Raw genomic sequence first — 18,817 nt, 5'->3', positions numbered from 1 at the left:
TGTTTTAAAGAAAAAAGATGCATAGTCTGTTATTGCCTCAAAGGAAGTCCAACTGCACCTGCGGGTAGAATGCATACGATTGAATGACATCTCGCTGGCAAATTTCTTGCCCTTATCTGCACTGTCACACGTTATCAGCTGGTGGATTATAATAAAGAACACAAGGCTGAAACATAATTATCCATAGACATATCTGAGGAATCACAAGTCTGCGAATGTTACTCACAAGCCAGGTTACCCATTTGTGAACACTTCAGCACTCCAGACAAAGGCTTAACTGATAATGAAACCTAAAGCTTTAGGTAAAAAACTATCTTATCTCCAGAGATAATTTTCAACTCCTTGTGGCTTAAACCTGGAAGCCAAGATATCAAGGAAACTTTAAAGAATTATCTGCATAACCAGTGACATTGGTAAAGCACCAGGATTAAATCTGAGTGGGACCAATGTCTGGGAGACCTTTGCAAGGAACAACCTCCATGAAAATTGGTTCTTGCACGTATGTTGCTGCGCCGAAAGGAGCCATTAAAATATTGTAGCAGTGGTGTTGGGATACAGGCTCAATCCTTTGACATCAAGGGTACGGGGTCACAGACTTCCTACCTCTGCTACAGACTCCGCATGTGACTTACTGAGCACACTTATCTCAGTTCATCCCAGTGCAAAATAGATACTTACCTCACAACAGGGTTGCGATTAATGTCTGTGAAGAGCCTTGAGAGCATTGTGGGAAAAGTACTGTCAAAAAATTTAATTTAGGATCCAAAGGAGAATCTCATGGTTAGGAGACTGAATTAGGACCCAGGAGATTGCATTTCAGTCCCCACTTTGCTACAGACTTCCTGGGGCAAATTACTTAAGGAAACCTGGGGCTTGTCAACACAGGGGAATTGACCAACAGAACTATACTGGTATGATTATATTGCTATACCTCCCTGTGTGAACGCTCTTATTTCAGAGTCAATGTCCTTTTCTCATTTAGCTTCTACCGCTTTCAAAGCACCTTAAGCTAAATCAGAAAAGGGCACTTTTATTCTGGAATAAGAGTGTCTACACGAGGAGTTATGTGTATAACAATAGTGGTATAATTGCACTGGTATAGTTCTGCTGGTTAGTGTCACCATACATAGAACACCCCTGGGTTGTAAACTTTTTGGGGCTGGCCTTGTGAAATGGCGTCCAGGTCCATGACTTGGGCTCAATATAAATAATAAATAATTCTATTCTATACAGGGGTTTATGCCCCCACTCATCACCATAGTATCTGAACACCTTCCAGTAGTGCATCACGTGATGGGACTACTGTCTGTCACGTGTGGTTTGTTCTCTCCTCCTGTCCCCAGGGAGAGAAGTGTGTGCGGTGGGGTGTCTTGTTTTGGTAGGATTTTTTGTTTGTTTTTGATATACACCTGCTGGGGAAGGGAAGGCCAAAGTTATGCACCTTACACTTGGAATGGAAGATGGGGTGAAGTTTGAGGTCGTCCTTGGTTCCTGAGGGAGGTCATTCCACAGTCTCAGACCAGCGTCTAAAAAGTTCTGTCTTCCGCCCAAACTAGCTTTATCCTTACTGTAGAGTCCCGTTATGCCAGAGAAGTGAAGTTACTGACCATGATCTTTATCCCAGCTCTTTTAGATACCCTGGACCCAGGCCATGGAGCACTTGAAGATAAGGACTGAGACCTTGAATTTGAATGGATAGGCCATGGGAAGCTAGTGTAGAGAGCAGAGGACAGGTCTGATGTGCTCATGCTAGCCTGAGCTGCTGAGGAGACACGCTACACAGAGATTAACAATAACAATCTCTCTTGACCTCAGCTTCCCATCTTAAAATGGGGATACTATAATACAACCTACGTCTACCATTTCTAGTTAGAGTGGGACTCATTGGGTGTATGTACAGCCCCAATTACAGCATGGCCTTGAGCTTGGTTGGAACAGCTAAGTGCTACTATAAAGATAATTTTTTAAAACAAAAAGAAGAACAGGAGTACTTGTGGCACCTTAGAAACTAACAAATGTATTAGAGCATAAGCTTTCGTGGACTACAGCCCTCTTCTTCGGATGCATCCGAAGCTTATGCTCTAATACATTTGTTAGTCTCTAAGGTGCCACAAGTACTCCTGTTCTTCTTTTTGCGGATACAGACTAACACGGCTGCTACTCTGAAACCTTTTTTAAAACAGACGCTAATTTTCATTAATAGATACATTTCATTGCACTGAGGCATCTTCACACAGTTAACAAGCAGGGTTACATAAATAAATCATTAGAAGCTGTTTTCCAACTCTTTATTTTAGGGCTCTGTGTGTGTTTTTAAAGTAGGTGTCATAGACTAGACATCTAAAAACTCTCCACTAGGGGGGGAAGAAGAGCAATTATGATTGGCTAAATGTATAAAACATAACAAAATCAAAACCACAGTCAAGAGAGTAACATACAATTCTAAATGGAACTTGAAAACTCGAGAAGTAATTTAAGGGAACCACATTAAATACTAAAATGTTTAATGGAACCCATGTGTCTCAGGCAGAGAAAGGGAGTGAGAGAAATGTAACAGAGGAAATCAAGGAGACAATATGTCTGTGCGACTTGTTCTAATTAGGGGCACAGTGCTGGTGAGGATCATTCATTATAATTTAGTTAAATCTTTAGTATGGCAAAGGCACCTCCGTATAGCCGTATAAAACAAAAGACCACCAGTCGTAAACTAAGTTAAGGCCCATAGAACAGAAGTTAATTTCAGTCATTTGTGACTGCTAAAGGCAGCACATCACATGAATACCAGCACTTCTTTATTACCACAGAGTCGAGCTCCAGCTAGCAGATGTCTGCAAATTTGGTGTGTGTGTGTGTGTGGAGGGAGGCATAGGGGGCCAGTGGCTCATTGTCTCCAACTTGTCTGTCGCTTAACTCAGTAGATCTGTCTGTTTCTTTTAGCAGGGGTGGGAAAGGAGTTCAAAGAAAGAATCAAAACAATCCGTACATCAGAGCGTTGGAATATCTGAACTGCACCCAAGTATCACCAGCCACTTCTCCGTCTCTGCTTTGAAACAAGAGAACAAATGATGATTTGCAGGAGTTTGGGATGATTTACACGCTCGCAGCATGTGCAACACTTACTGCAGTGTAATTTTAAAACATATAAAGCATCAGAAGGTTGAACTGGGGTCAGGTTCAGGTTCGTGACACTTGGAACTTGTATAGATGTATAGGGTCGGATACAGGGCCAAATTCTACTGTTATACCAGTGTAAATCCAGAGACAGTCTGGGCCTGATTCTGAACCCATTTACACTGGTGCATTTAAATAGGGACCAGATCCTCAGATGGTGTAAATCTGCACTGGCTCCAATGGAGCGAAACTAATTTACTCCAGTGGAGAATCTGGCCCAATGGAATTACTCTACCATAAATCCGGCCTGAGATCAGAAGTATTTTAGTCTGGATAAGTGCTGGTGGAACCAAGAACATAATTTGACCCTTAGAATTTTTAACCTTGTTCAAAATGTTAAGTCAAATATTCATTTGAGTGTAAATATGGTATCACTCACCCAGCGTCAATAGAATTACACCAGGGATGAATCTGATCCTGTATATTTAATGGAAGTACCTTGCCTCACCCCAGTAAGGAGATTTAATCAGCAATAAACATTTGAGTTTGCTGTTGGATGTTGTCTTCTTACTCCTCAGCTTTCTAGTACATTTTGTTTTTGGAGCTTATTTAAACAAGCAGTTTATGGTTTGATCAAGTCCTAAACAGGAAACCTAACGGGTTTATAAAACATTGAGTGCTCTCATTACCACTGACCTAAAAACCTCTGGAGTGGCAATCTTCATTTCTATTATACCTGCTATTACGGTAGTGGGAGTGTTTTCTAGTGGTTAACACAAATGACAGGGAGTCAGGACTCCTGAGTTCTAAGTCTCAGCTCCATCACTGACTTGTGTGGGCTTGAGCAAATCATTTGAGCTGTGTTTTAGTTTACCTGTAGCGTGTAGGACAATTAGCGATTGCCAAAGTGCTTTCAGCTGCTGCAAGATATAATGGTTAGTGTTAAAGCGTGTGAGAGGAATGCCTGGCTCTTTCCTTGAGATATTAGGGAAATACAGTAACAAAGTAATACCATAAAATAGCCATACTAAATACCACTAATACATAATGTTATTTATAAAGTTCCCCACTGCCAAGGAACACGAACATCCTAAACACGCACTGCAATACATCTAGCTGGACCAAATTGTCTGCTGGGGTAAGTTACCATTGCTCCACTGACTTCAACAGAGAATGTCACCGAGAGACATTGGCAGATCATCCCTTGGTACGAATAGGTGTAGCTCCATTGAAGTAGTTGGAATGTCAGCACTTGACACCAGTGCAGGATTTAGCCCATTAAACAGTTCGTCACCTCCAAAGGGTCAAACAACAAAACTTGTTAAAGGGTCCTGAATAAAAAGGAAGCTGGCAGGGATGTGTGTGTGCAGGAAGGGTGCATATGGGGCTGGGAGAAGGGATCAATAATGGTTATACTAAAAAAAACCCCAAACGACTCGGAAAACAAAAGGTTGAGATAGTGCTCTTGATTCTCCTCCCCCTTAAATCCTGGAAAATCCATGGATGTGGTTATGCTGGGGTAAGTGAGAAGAGAATCGAGGCCTCTTTTTGCAGAGGTGGAGTAAGGTGGACATCAAGAGTGTGATGAGAAGGAGGCATGGGCTGCAGAAAAGAGCAGAACCAATCACTTAGGTCTGGTCCACACTAAGGTTATTTTTTACTTGTAATTGCCACCATTAGCTCCACCCTCGTGGTACTAGCAATGGACCAAATCCGCTACCATAAGAAAGGGATCACAGGGGGAATGGGTGTGGATCAGAGACAGCTGCACAGCACTGGGAATTAGTAACTCCCATGTTCTAAGCTTGCTTCTATCACTCACTTAATATGCAGCCTTCACTAAGTCACATTTTAGCCAAATTCAGTCTCTGTGTCAGTTTTCCCAGCTGTAAAGTAGGGATAACACTCACCTCCATCACTGGGGGTTGTGAGGGTTAATGTTTGCACAATACTTTGATAACAGATATCACTATGGGAGTGCCAAACACAGCGCCCCCCCCCAGATACCCCCTACTTTGTTTATATTGCAATAAATCAGATGCATACATTTTCTCAAGCTAGAACAAAGAATCCATGCAATTTGATTGAGACTTCTAATTTTAAATTCTTAGATAAAAAAATCAGACTGTTTTCCAGGAATTATTACGCAACATATGCAATGCATGTAGCGCTGCTTAAGCCTTATTAATCAGATGGCAGAGAAAAATTGAGAAGCCAAGCTCAGATTCACCCACAAACGTGTCCAGACCAAGATCCGTTGGCTATCTGTGCTGAAAGGCAAAGAGCTTCCAGCTGGAAAACTAAATATCACATGTTAATTTGATGAATCAAAGTAATGTGAACACAGCAAGTCATATGAGCCTGCCACTGGAAAGGCAAATAGGCAAAACCAACATGGACTCTATGATGCTAAAGACAAGAAGAAATGGTAGGAACTAGAGGACTCAACCAATGTAGGCATTTCTAAAAGGGGTGAAAGTTGTTTGAATTCATTAGAGGAGGAAGGTTCAAAAGTTCTTCCTCACAAACAGGAGGAATTACCCTAATATTCACCGATGGTAGACCCAGATAATAGATTTGGGCTGTTCACTGATGGTATTGCACCATCGCTAAGTAAATACATTAAGTGGTTCCAATTTTCAAGACTGAGAGTCATCCAGGGCAAGGACAAGGGCTTGAGAACCAAACACTGCTGGTGCATTCCAGGTTACAAAGTTCACCCCCATGGAACCAAGACCAAACCAGAAAGCTTTCTGTTTAGTTAGGCAAAGGGGTCTAGTGGTTAGTACAGGGAGTGACACATTAAGGGTCCTGGAGTGCTAGTCCTAATTCTACTATGAACTCACTGTGTGACTTTAGGAAGACTAATCTACTCATCTCTTCATTTCTAGACTACCCCTGACTTTGGTATGTGGGTGCTGTGTTTGGAAACTTCCCTGCAACCCCAGGTATAGGATAACATTTAACCACCTCACAACGATATATTGTGAGAATCAATTAACTCAGGACCTTGAGTTCCCATAACTCACAGCCTTGACTACTCTGGGGCAAGTCACTTAACTTCACAGCTACTCCAGCCATAAAATGGAGATTACATGTACCTCGCTCACAGGAATGCTGGGAGGGTTATTCATAGAATTGTTTTGAAAACGTCCCTCCTCCCACCCCTGAAAATCTTGACTTTGGTTGAAAAGCCAAACCCCCCAAAAGTTTCATCTGGAAACCAAAAGTTTTCAGCTGAAAATTTTTTGGTTAAAAACATTAAATTTTCTATGGAAGAGACATTTTCGACAAAAAGTTTCATTTTGCCAAAACCCCAATTTTCTTTTGAAAAACAGTTTGCCGGATTTTTTTTGACCCTTTAATTAACTAAAGGGAAGTGTCTTTGAGATGAAAAATGCTAGGTTTGCAAAATGTATTGAATTGAAGGCACATAAAACAGCAAATATTGTTATTCCCCTTTGCACAGTGAAGTCAGCAAGCACTAGTGACATGTTTGGATCACCCTAATTTGTTTGAACAAGTTGGCCCAGATCCTCAGCTGGTGCCAATTAGCAATGGAGCGAAGTCGATTTGCAGCAGTCAAGGGAAAATCTGGCCTTTCATTTTTCGTGAACTGGGTCCAGCCCTGTTTGATATGATGCAAACATGCTGATTATTGATTAATCAAGTCCACTAGAGGGCATGTAAACTCTAGCATCCCCACTGGCCGTGAGTTATGGGAACCTCTGGTAGCAAGTGCTGCTTATTAGGTTTGATTTAGGTGGTAGAGTGTGACAAGGGATTCTTCTCTCTGGGGAAGAACGTTACAAGGAAAGTCTCTGTGGATTTGTTAGTCTCATCCTGACAATGGTCATTATAAGATAAAGTATATCACACACACGCACAGACTGCACAGGGACCCGCTCTGCAGAGATTCACACTCTGGCAAGAATCAAGTGCCTTCTCTGTCCTTTGCCCATCCGCCTCCTGATTAAGACTGTGTGAAAATTGCGCCACTGAGCTGCTAAGCCGTCAAAATGTTTCAAAATGCTCCAAGGAGAGAGGCCAATGGAGTTGCTGAAAAACCTCATTCTGTAAAGTTTTTTTTTTTTTAAACTGTGTATGTGTTTGTGAGCCAAGGCAGGAGCGCCAGAGAGACTGAGAGAGAAACAGCCTCCTCGAACTTACATTGAGGTGTTCTTTCCTCCATTCATTAGAAGAACAGAGAAAGAAAGAAGGGCTGGGGATTAGGATTATATCGTTTTAACATAGCCATTCCTCTGCCAGGCATGCCCACCTTGTGAATCCGGAGTCACTCCATTGATTACTTATAGACCAGACCAAATGGATGCGTATTTAGGGCCAGATTGTGACCCCTTAGCTCACTGTAGTAAGTGGTTACTCACACACGTGCATTGCCTGCTGAAACTGATGGGGAGAGTCTGTGCATAGATGGATGCGAATGGGACCACTGGGATAACGAGTTGCTGGTAGGCAGGAGTTCACAAGCTGGCCTTTAATTTTGAGATGCGTGGCTACTTGGGAAGAACAGGGAAAGACTTGGGGGGAGCCTGGGAGAAATTACAACAGCTTATTTAGCCTCAGGGCATTTTGACACTGGACACCAGCCAGGAAAAGAGGGAGAAAGGCTATAAACTCTGGAAAAAGAAAGTACATTTAGGATCTTTGCTCTGAGTGATGGAAAAGAGCTTTTTGATTACTGGATACCTTCCCCTGATTGAGGATCTATCAGATATTAAACTGATATTTGAGCTTAGCCAAAAGGCCAAGCAGCAGTGATTAACTACATTTTCCTCCCTGTCATTTTTCTCCACTGTATTTAATTATGTTCAGTCTCATTTAATAGCTTTATTTTGGAGTTTTTCAAAGCCAGTTCTTAACTTTCCATGCTGGTTGTTGTAAGTTCTCATGGCTGTAGCTGTGGGCCTGATCCTGAACCCAATGAAGTCAATGAGAGTTTGATCTTGGCTTTGGAAACAGTGGCTTTACACCTAGAAGATGAACGAATGGTTTGATTTAAACCACAAAAATACTTCAGCTCAATCTTGATTTGATTTTGAGCCATATCCATGATCCAGCAGAGATTCTGCATGAATTTTTACAGTGGTTGCAAACCTCTGGAGATATTTTTTTGCTCCATCTGAGTATCAACAAATTTTATCTAGCTGCTGTTCCTAGTGTATTTCAGGTATGACCCTGATTCAGTTTGGGGATAGGTCATATAAAATGAGTCACATGGTATTTTACCATTGCCTCTGATTGGCTGAATGATCTAGGCCACGTGATCAGAAGGGTCAGCATTAGCCATTTTCATTTGGCTTTTCAGTGATAGTGGCTGCATTTTAGTTCGAGCCAGCTGGAAAAAATCAGCATTTGGTTCCTTCCAGCCCCAGTCTCTCTCTCTCTCTCTCTCTCACACACACATACAGGAAAGAGCATTTTCTATTTTTAATGCTTTTCTGGGAGCAAGACAGAAGCACCTGTTAGGAAATGAGGAAAAACAAAGTCCCTGCTGATGCCTGTGGTCCAGCTGAGATTGGCTCCAGATGAGTGAGAAATCTCTCTACAAGCAAGAGGGAAATGGGGAGTGTAAGGATGATCGTGCTGTTAAGACACTGGATTGGAGATCTGGATTCACTGTTTAGCTCTGCTGTGGAGTGCCTGGGTGACCTTTGGCATGCCACCAAACGGTAATAGGGAAGCCGTGCTGCGGGGGTATGCGTAGCATGAAGAGGTCAAGCTTGACAAAGCCCTGGTTGGGATGATTCAGTTGAGGATTGGTCCTGCTTTGAGCAGGGGGTTGGACTAGATGACCTCCTGAGGTCCCTTCCAACCCTGATATTCTATGAACTTTTAGCTACGGCAAACTGAGCACTGGCGGGGCCGGCGCAACCCATTAGGCGACCTAGGCGGTCGCTTAGGGTGCTAACATTTGGGGGGTGGTGACCGCGGCGGCTGGATCTTCGGCTGCCCTGGTCGTCGTTGGCATTTCGGGGGCGGGACCCTCCGCTGCCTCTGTCGGGGGCGGCATTTCAGGGGCGGGACCTTCCGCCGCCTCTGTCGGGGGCGGCATTTCGGGGGCGGGACCTTCCGCCGCCTAGGGCGGCAAAAAAGCTGGCGGCGCTCCTGAGCATGGGTGCCTCTGGCTTGCCTTGCTGGCGGTGTTCACTTACTGACCAGTTCAAGGATAAGCTGCAGGAATGTATTGTGTAGGCGCACAATGGGCCAAATACATCCCCGGTGGAGCTGCGCTGAAGACAACAAAGCTGCAATAGACATTGATTTGGTCTAATGAATCCAGCACCAGAGAAAGGGATCCAGTAAAGGGTTAATCTGATCTAGGAGTTGGATCCTTGTGGCAGACACAACGGGGGACTCTGGGGGTGAATATCCCTTGACCTTTAAGCATTTTAAGCCTTCTTTTTGGAGGCAACTGAGGAGGCTAGCCCACCAGCTAAAGCCCATCATGGGCATTCTATTCCCTGCTCTCCCACTGGCTCGATGTTCGGTAGGCCACTCAAAGGTCTTCATTCCTCAGTTTCCCAATCTGAAAACAGCGATGATAATATTCTCCTACCTGCCAGGGATGCAACGCTGCTTAATTGGTATTTGGAAAATGCTTTGAGATCCGTGGATAGAAATGACTAGAAATGGGCAAAATAGTATTAATAACTGATATGCAAATGGGGAAACATTTGGATAGGACAAAAAGACACTAGTGGCAAAACCACCACAAGACAACTGGAATGTGGCTGTGGTGTATAAAAATGTGCCATGTGTAGAAGTGGGGCTAATTCAGTCACTCTCTTCTTGCCGCTCTAAAGGCCTAGGATAGAGCTGTTACTACTAGAGCTCATTTGAATAATTCCCACATATATTCCAGGTGCTGACCACCTGGCTGCCTTTATAAGGCTAAAAAAAGAGGGGGTGGAGCAGGTCTCTCCTAAATGTCCATATTTAATTTCTACGCAGATGTTTGTAGTTGCACAGAATAAATAAGCGGAAATCAACCCTCCCCTCCCCAATGTTATTTGATTCATATCCACGGAGCCTGCACAGAATGCAGTGGAGTTAAGACAACTCAGCCAAAGACGGATTTATACAATAAAGGGCTGTGCACCCTTTCAAGGGGACAAGGAATCTTAAAATAACCCAACACTATATTACTGATCAAAAATGCAGACAAGTCTGCAGCTTATCTTTTCATGGTCACCCCTTTGACACATTGGACGTGACCCATGGCCATCCTATACAATACAATCCTTTCCTTACTGTGCTGACAACAAAGACTGGCCATCTCCGATCAGGTTGAGAAAGTAGGGTTTTTTCACCATCCCCTTCATTGTGAGTTACCCATTTCACTGTATAATTCCAGCTCTGCGTGATTCAAACACACTGCGCATGAAAGTGGCTTTCCTCCAAAGCTGCAGTACTGCTCCACAACCAGTAGAGGGTGTGAAAGAATATGATAAAAGGAACTTGAGAGTGTTACCTCTAAAAAATTACTATTACTATTAAATATTTATATCACGGTAACGCCCAAAGGACCTGTTGACTGAGGTTATTTTGTATCCCTCTTCTACATGCTATGAAGAGATATTTACAGATGGGAATCGAAATAAGCAACACACCGAAATCAAATTAGGTTCACTCCTGGAGAATGGAATTTAAGTTTTATAGCATGACTAATACATGGATTTTTCTTAGGCATAGACCAGACTCTTCATTTTTCCAGTATTATTAGCTGGGACTAGACAGTTTGGCCAAGGAAACCCCTCTATACTTACTAAAAGTACAAAGTGTTCTGTTTAGACAAGACATTGATTTTTAAGGTCACAGCCACTTCTCCAGAAAACTCCATGATACTTCTTGAGTCATCTACCTTGGGAAGACCAAGGTGATAATGCTGAGATCTGAACATGTCTTTCCAAGTAGCCTCACCTGGGCAAAACCTGAAGGGTCACTAAGCTACCTCTCTACTATCTTGCTACAGCTGGTAAATTATCTACACTAGTCCCTTAACTAAATGAAAACCTCATTCATCTTATCCGCGAGAGTTCATTTATTTCATATAGCATCAACCACAACTTCTCTAAAGAGATTCTAATAGGAGGAAACTGCAAAATATAACCGAGACCACAAATCTGTGTCATATCCTTTAAGAAATAAAGCTCACAAGTGCTGGCGATTTTTAAAGTATCTGAATCACACATGAGGGCCGCCAAGAGCGGGTTCGGGCCCCGGTGAAAATTTTTTTCAGGCCTCCTAGCAAGGGCTGGGTGGGGGTGAAGCCGGGGAAGCCAGGCCTGGGGCCCCTTTCTGGACTGCTGGGCCCCAATAATTCGTAATGGCTTCCCCCTCCCTCGTTGGCGCTGCCCCGAGATCTTTCCATGAGTTACCATTGAAATGTGACGTGTGGTTGGGTAGATTAACTAAAACCAAACAGAACACTTTGATAATTAGCGAACAAGTGCATGTTTGTTTGTTTTTATGATAAGAAGGCTTTAAAAGGACATATTACAAGTCTTAAGTCAGAGTTCATGTTTTGCAGCAAAAGGGGTCAAGAAAGGATTCCTCCTACACATGTAACGCTGCACATTTGGCTAGGTGCATTATTATCAGGGCTGGGGTGGGGAGACATGCCTTCCTCTGACGCTTCCGATATTGTCCTATGCTAGAGAGAGGATATTGGACTTGATTGGCCAAAGTTTGATTCATTGTGGCAAATCCTGCACTGCTACCATAGGGCCAGATACCACAGCGTTAGACCTTTTAGAAACGTTGATTTGATAGTGATGGATACTGTAATAGGGTGACCGTCCCTTTCAAGGATGGTAGGGATTAAGGGTCAGTCAATCCCTGATCCATGGTGCGTCCCCGTACGTCCAGACTGCCCGCCAAATCAGCGGGTAGTAATCGATCTATCAGGGATCAATATATCGCGTCTCGTCTAGACACAATATATCGATCCCCGAACGCGCGCCCGTCGACTCCAGAACTCCACCAGGGCAAGTGGCGGTAGCGGAGTCGACGGGCGAGCCGCGACCATTGATCCTGCACTGTGAGGACCCGAGGTAAGTCGAAATAAGATACGTCGACTTCAGCTATGCTATTCCCGTAGCTGAAGTTGCGTATCTTACATCAAACCCCCCCCCCCCAGTGTAGACCAGCGGGTTCCTAGGACTTTCGGAATGGACCCAGGCCTACGGAAGGGCAGAGACAGGTGTTGGGAGAGAGGACGATGGTCCTGGAGGAATAGTTAATGCTTGGGGAAGAATCAGGCTACTGTTTAAGGGCCAAGGACCAGGAATTTTGTGGTACAGGATGGGGCAAGGCTCCTCTCTTCCCAGCCAACTGGGATGAGCCCTGGGAAGGAGGGCAGTATATATGCTGCCTTCTCTTTCATAACAAGAGAGACACACTCAGAAGAAGGACCACTGCCTTCTGCCCTCTCCTCACCCAGGGAGCAAAAGGACTAAGAAAAGGGGCCAGCTAGGAGAAGCTGCATTAAAGACACTGCTGGCCTGAATCAGCAAGGCCCCAACAAGGAGGGCTGTGGGACTCCTGAGCCCAGGAGGAGAAGAGCTGGACTTGCAGGGCTAAAGCCATGTTGAGTACTCTGTAAAAGAGGTAAAAGGGGGAGCTTGTTCTCAGTGCTTGGGTCTGGGAGTCAATTATTGCAGAATACCCAGACAAAACTGATGGCAGGGTGCCTCCAGGGCCTCCCCTAGGCCATGACGGGGAGGCTGGAGGTGGCAGCCATGTTCCAGCTACCACACCATTGGCCATGAAGGAGAGCTCCATAGTGACTTCAATGGGAAATTCTGCTTAAACCCCCCCCCCCTCCAGTGGCACATAGATTCTATCTTCTTGAGACTTTCCAGTTAGGTGCTGAAACCTCCTCACTAGTCTGAAATGCAGACTGGTAGGGATGAAAAAGAAAGTCAAACATCTTCCACCAAGAGGTTTTGCTACTTCTGTTTATCAGGAAGGTTCTTTACTAGGGGCTCAGTATGTTGTCCAACTCTTTCTGCACCCCAGCCCACCTTGGGATTAGTATTTACCTTTCCGAATACAGCAGCAGTTCTGGATAAGATGACTCACGATGCATAGATCACTCTCGGTCACATAGGGCTAGCTTGTGAATTTAGGCACAGCCTGGAGCAAAGGGTAGTGTGTAAACTGCATTGCCGCAAGAGTACCTCCCAAAGCCTTGGGCAACAGATCCACACCAGGAGGTCAGCCTAGATGATCATAATGGTCCCTTCTGACCTTCAAGTCTATGATTCTACCTCTGAGTCATAGTTCTTCCAGTTATTCCTCCTTGGTCCTGTGGGGTAAAAATTGATTGCTGGGCTGTACCCAACCACAAATGACAACATCCCCTCCCCATGCTGACTCGTGACTGTGACTGCAGACAGTGTGACACCCATTCTTTACCCTACGCACCCACCTACTCTGTGGAGGAATTAAAGAGTGATCCTTGACTCCTTCGGGCACAGAAGTGGGGGCGTTCTGAGTAGCCCCACTCATTTTAATGGGATTACTTGCGGAGTAAGGACGTTTTCAAGCTGAGTAAGGGTGGCAAAACATGGGTCACAGTTTGTGACTGTGGAAAGGAATGATGTTGAAGATGCTCAGATACTATGGGGATGGGTGGCAGTATAAACCCATAATACAGAAAAAGTCTTAAATAACTAGCATTATAACATTACATCTCTCTGGATTCTATGCAAAGGCGCTCTAAACTGCCACTGGACATGACAAGACTTTCCCAATCAAAACAGGAGCCAGGAAATCAACCAGGCCTTGGAGAAATGAAAGTTCTTGCTCTCACTTTTACTAGTTAAAATCCAGAGTCGCTCAATGAAAAATAAAGTGAACAGCTTCAATGGGACTAAGATCAGAACGTGGTCTCTTCGTCTCCGCTGCCTACAAGTGTCTTGGGACTCAGTTCAAGGCTTATTTATCTGGGGCTGAGTAGGAAAAGCTCTCTTTCTGTGTCACTAAGGTGTCACTACACGAGCAGATGGCACAGACTCCACTTCTTTCAAAGTAATGAAGTGAGATTGTTTATGTGAATGTTTTCAAAGAGCTGAACCTGCAAGGTTCGGCTCGCAGATCAGGAAATAGCAGAACATAAATCTGTCCGAATCAGCCAAGCTCACACAAAATTCAATGTTGGAACGCAGTGGCACCAGCAACTCTTGTTCTTTCGGTGTAATGACTGTTGATGCTAGGATTTAGCAGGATTATGCCGATTTAGGAAAAAGAGGGGAATATTAATATACAAAATTGTTAAATGTCAAATAAAATCCCTTAATAACGTGTGTGTCTGGCTGAGCATGGGAGTGCTTCAAAAACTCGCTACAAACATTTCAGAAATCCATTTGGCAAGTTCAAACAAATAGCCCCAAATCAATTATACAGACGGTATTCTTAAGGCGGTCCGTTTTCAGCATAGCATGCAGAGAATTAAGCCCGCAGCTCCCATTATTGTTAATGGGATTGGCACACTTAATTCCTCATGCCCATGGCTGCAAGTTTAAAGCCAACAGATAAGAATATGTCCCCAAGTTAATAGGAATTTTAAATATTTTCTTAACATAATGACGCTACCTGCATAGGGTTGTTTTTTCTCTTGAGGAATAGTTCTGTCTAACAGCTTTGAGCTCCATAGACGCTCATATGCTCAGAGAGGAAAGCAGAACAGAAGAATGCAGAAACTATTCGAGAGTTATGCAGGGGCTTTAAGTGCAGAGAGGAATGGCTACTAGTCATACCTAGGGTTGGCCGGAAAAGAAGGAATCCGTTTTGCAAGAAATGTTGATTTTTATTGTTTCTAGTCTGATGCAGAAGGAAACAAGACCTTTTTTGGGTGGGGGGCGGGAGAGGGAGGGGAGAGAAGAGAGAGAGAATTTACAACTGTGTGGTGCAGTACACAGGGCTGTGGAGTGGGAGGCAGCAGACCTGAGTTCTAGTCCCAGCTCTGCCAGTGTATGGCCTTGAGAAAGGGCTTGTCTACCTACATAGGAAGTATAGACTAATGTAAACTAAGCTAACCTGCACAAAGGTACTTTTAGTGCGGAATAAGAGTGTCCATATGAGGAATTAGTGTGTCATAGCTACTGCACTTGAAAATTCACCCCCTAGCTTATTCTGCACTAACTTCCCATGTAGACAAGCCCTTGGTCCCTTCTGTTTCGCTTCCCCTCCTTTCTCAGCCTTGTCTATTTAAATTGTAATTTAAGACAGGTGCTCTCTCTTACTATGTGTTTGCACACTGCCTTGCACAAGGGGGCCCTGATCTCAGTTGGGACCTTAGATACTAAAGTAATACTACAGCTACTACTAAGTGTAACTCCACGACTTCAGTGGAGTGTCAGCGAGTGGAGAATCAGGCCTCTCTGGGTATGGCTACACTGAATTGGGAACCTGGACTTGGGAACTTGAGATTTCGGAGCCCATGCTTGAGCGTCCACACTGCACTGTAAAGCTGGGCTTACAGTTGCTGGACCCGGGTCTCTCAGCCATACTAGCGCATCCATATTGTACTACGCAGACCAGGGCTTTGGAGCTGTGCTCCAGCTCCGCTCCAGCTCCAGGCAAAAACCTGCAGCTCCACTGCTCCGGAGCTGCTCCGCGCTCCAGCTCCGGGCTCCTCTCCAAAGCCCTGACGCAGACCCTCTGACTCAGGTCTGTGGCTTGACCTGTGTCCAACTGCAACAGGACAGGGCTTGGACACGAGTCACAGCAGGAATTGGGCTCTGACCCCCCCATCTCCAGCAGGGTCCTAAGTGCTTGCTGACCAGAGTCAGAGTGATTTGTGTGTGGATGGAAAATGGGCTTGGCCTCCAACCTGAGTCAGAGCTTTGCCTTAATGTGCAGCGTAGACACACCGATTTCTTTCATAAGAAGGAAACAGCTAAATTGTGACAGCATTGTTACTTTGACGGCACAAACCACTTCTCTTGAGGGTGATGTCTGACCCTCAAGTAATAAAATAAATCAATTATAAAAGATGACATGGACCTGAGCTGGGAAGTGTGAGTTTGGATCCACTGCCAAACTCGCTCAGTGTTCTGGAGTGCTTGCCTCTTGGGCTCTGAGTTATTCAGGTTGTTCTGAATTCAAGGGTTAAGTTTAAGGCCAGATCCTCAGCTGGTGTAAATAAGCACAGATCCCTGGTCTTCAGCCTAAGATCTGGCCCATAAAGTTCTCATGTAGATGTACATTTAGTTCACTAAAACGTAGGGAAGGTTGGCTGCATCTCTAAAAAGAATACCTGGAGAGTGGAGATGATGAAGTCTGCAGTCCACAAAAACTGCCAACAGATTAGCTGTTTAGGCCACTTGAGTTTCAGCCAAACATTGACCATTCATTGGAAAATGCTATACACGGTTAATAAGAAGTTCAATGCCTGTACAGGTAAATATTTGTTCTGCCAAGTCCTATGTGATGGTCACTCTATACATTTCCCTAAGGAGAGACATGTTAAAAGCTTTGGGCTAGATTCTCCTCTCACTTACTGGGACTTAAAGAGAACTAGTTTACATCAGTGCAAGAGGGAAAAAAGGTGCTTTAATGATGGTATCCTAGTAATTATCCCAATTTCCCCATAGAATTCTGTATAGACAACACAAAACTCACCAGGAAACAAAATATCCGACATGATCAGCGCAGTTTTTTATATACCAGTTTGACGGTAGCTTCAAGTGAAGATAACCAAGCTATTTAATCTGCATTACATTTTCTTAGTGCTACATTCGGTATTAGCAATTTCCATAATGACGCTCGTGCAGATCATGTTCTGACTACATTAAAGATAACGAGGACTAGAATAGGTTCTATCTCAATCATTCTGAAGTAGCTCGACTGAATTCCAAGCAGCTTGTTATATGGGCTTCAAACCATTTTATGGAACCCTAGAAAATAGAAATCCTGTCTCCTCCTAGACATTAAGGGCCAGATTTTCAAAAGGGGAAGAAAATGTGTAATTGTGCACAACTTTTATACGCACAGTTACCACAATGGTGTGTGCAAAAGAATGTACCAGTGCCATTTACAGGAGATACCTATCTGGGTATACTTATATGCAAAGTCAAGTTTCCATATGCAGCGGTGACAATATGGATAATATGGCTCAGGCACCCAGAGCCCAGGCACCAGCCTCAACCCAAACGTCCACATTGCCCCACAGCCCAAGCCTGAGTCAGCTGATACAGTTCAGACTCAGGTGTTTTATTGCAGTGTGGACATACCCGCGGCGTCTTTACCGTCAAGATGCTGCGTTTGGGGTCTCTGATTCAGGTTTAAGAATTCAGCTGTATTCCATACGGCTAACCCATACCACATACATAGGTTTCAGGAGTAGGTTATGCATGCATAAACCACTGCTGAACATGTATACCCTATTGCTGAATCAGCATTGACACCCATAGGTTATATCTGAGATGTTCTGAGATTGATTTTATGTTGATCTTTAAAGATATGGTGGTTCTCCAAAAATTGCTTTGATAACCAAATCCTACAAGATGTTACAAGACATAAATTTCATAAGAAAATGCTTTTTATCTCCACTGACATTCATTAGACTTTCCATTCTAGACAATAAGTAGAACTGCTCTTTGGGGGAAAAAAGCAAACAACAGGTGTAATTAGACAGGTTGTTCCAGGCTTGTCCAGTTCTGCTAAAACAATTCAGTTGTTCTTCAATTTTAAATGATATCATTTATAAATTGGTAGTACCTTTTATTCTGAACAAGGAGCTTTACGAAGTCTCTCTCCCTATCCCACATAAATTTGGATGTGTTTAATGTAGCATTGCCAATACCAAATGTTCAAAAATCATGAATCAGGCCTCAAAAATAATGAGATTTAAAAAAACGAACCAACCAACCAATAAAAAGCTTGAGATTCTTTTCTTATGACTTCTGTATTTTGAGCCTTTAGAGTTCCCATTTTCAAGCTTTTCTCCACAGCCATGAAGGAAAGAAACTTTTTTTTTAAATGAAAGCTGTGATGCTGATTTATTCACAGGACTCCAGGAGCTGGGTCTTTAAAAATAAACACCACATCTCATGAGAACTGGCAACACTGCAAATGGAAAAAAGGAGGGGATGAAAATGCATGTGTATATACCAATGACTGTCATACTTTTTTTGGAAAGTAAGACCAGATCCTGCAGCAGAGAGCAGAGGAGTATTCTGAGTATGTATGCAGTGTTTCCAGGAGATAGCATGGCAAGGGACAGAAAGGGTAATGTTGTCTGGAAAGTGGAGGAGTGTCAGATGGGAGGGGGATGGTGGGGACTTGGAAAGAAGCAGCATAGGGACTTACAAGGGAAGGGAAGCTATAGAGGTGTGCAAGTGGAAAGCTGCAGCAGCCCCAGAAACATTACAAAGACTTCCTTTCCCGTAGGTGGCCTGGTCCTAGATTCCTTGGGAATCCAAAACTGTGCCAGGAGATAAGGGAAGTTTTGGCTGTACAAGGAAAACAAACAGAGTCAGGACCAACAAGGAAGTCGGTTTTTGCCATTTCGAATGTGGATTTTGGTCCATTAGTGGGCATGGGGTTTTAACCTCTGGTGATCCAAGTCCAAATCATTGTCATGCTCTGGTGTCTCTACACCCGGTGCTTCCGCTGCCTCTTGACTTTAATAGTCACCAAAGCAGGTGTGTGACTTTTTTGCATGTGAGTATCC

Source organism: Chrysemys picta, chromosome 12, assembly GCF_011386835.1.
Source record: "Chrysemys picta bellii isolate R12L10 chromosome 12, ASM1138683v2, whole genome shotgun sequence".
Classification (NCBI taxonomy): domain Eukaryota; kingdom Metazoa; phylum Chordata; order Testudines; family Emydidae; genus Chrysemys; species Chrysemys picta.
The sequence above is the reverse complement of the archived record's forward strand: the minus strand, read 5'-3'. Positions refer to the sequence as shown.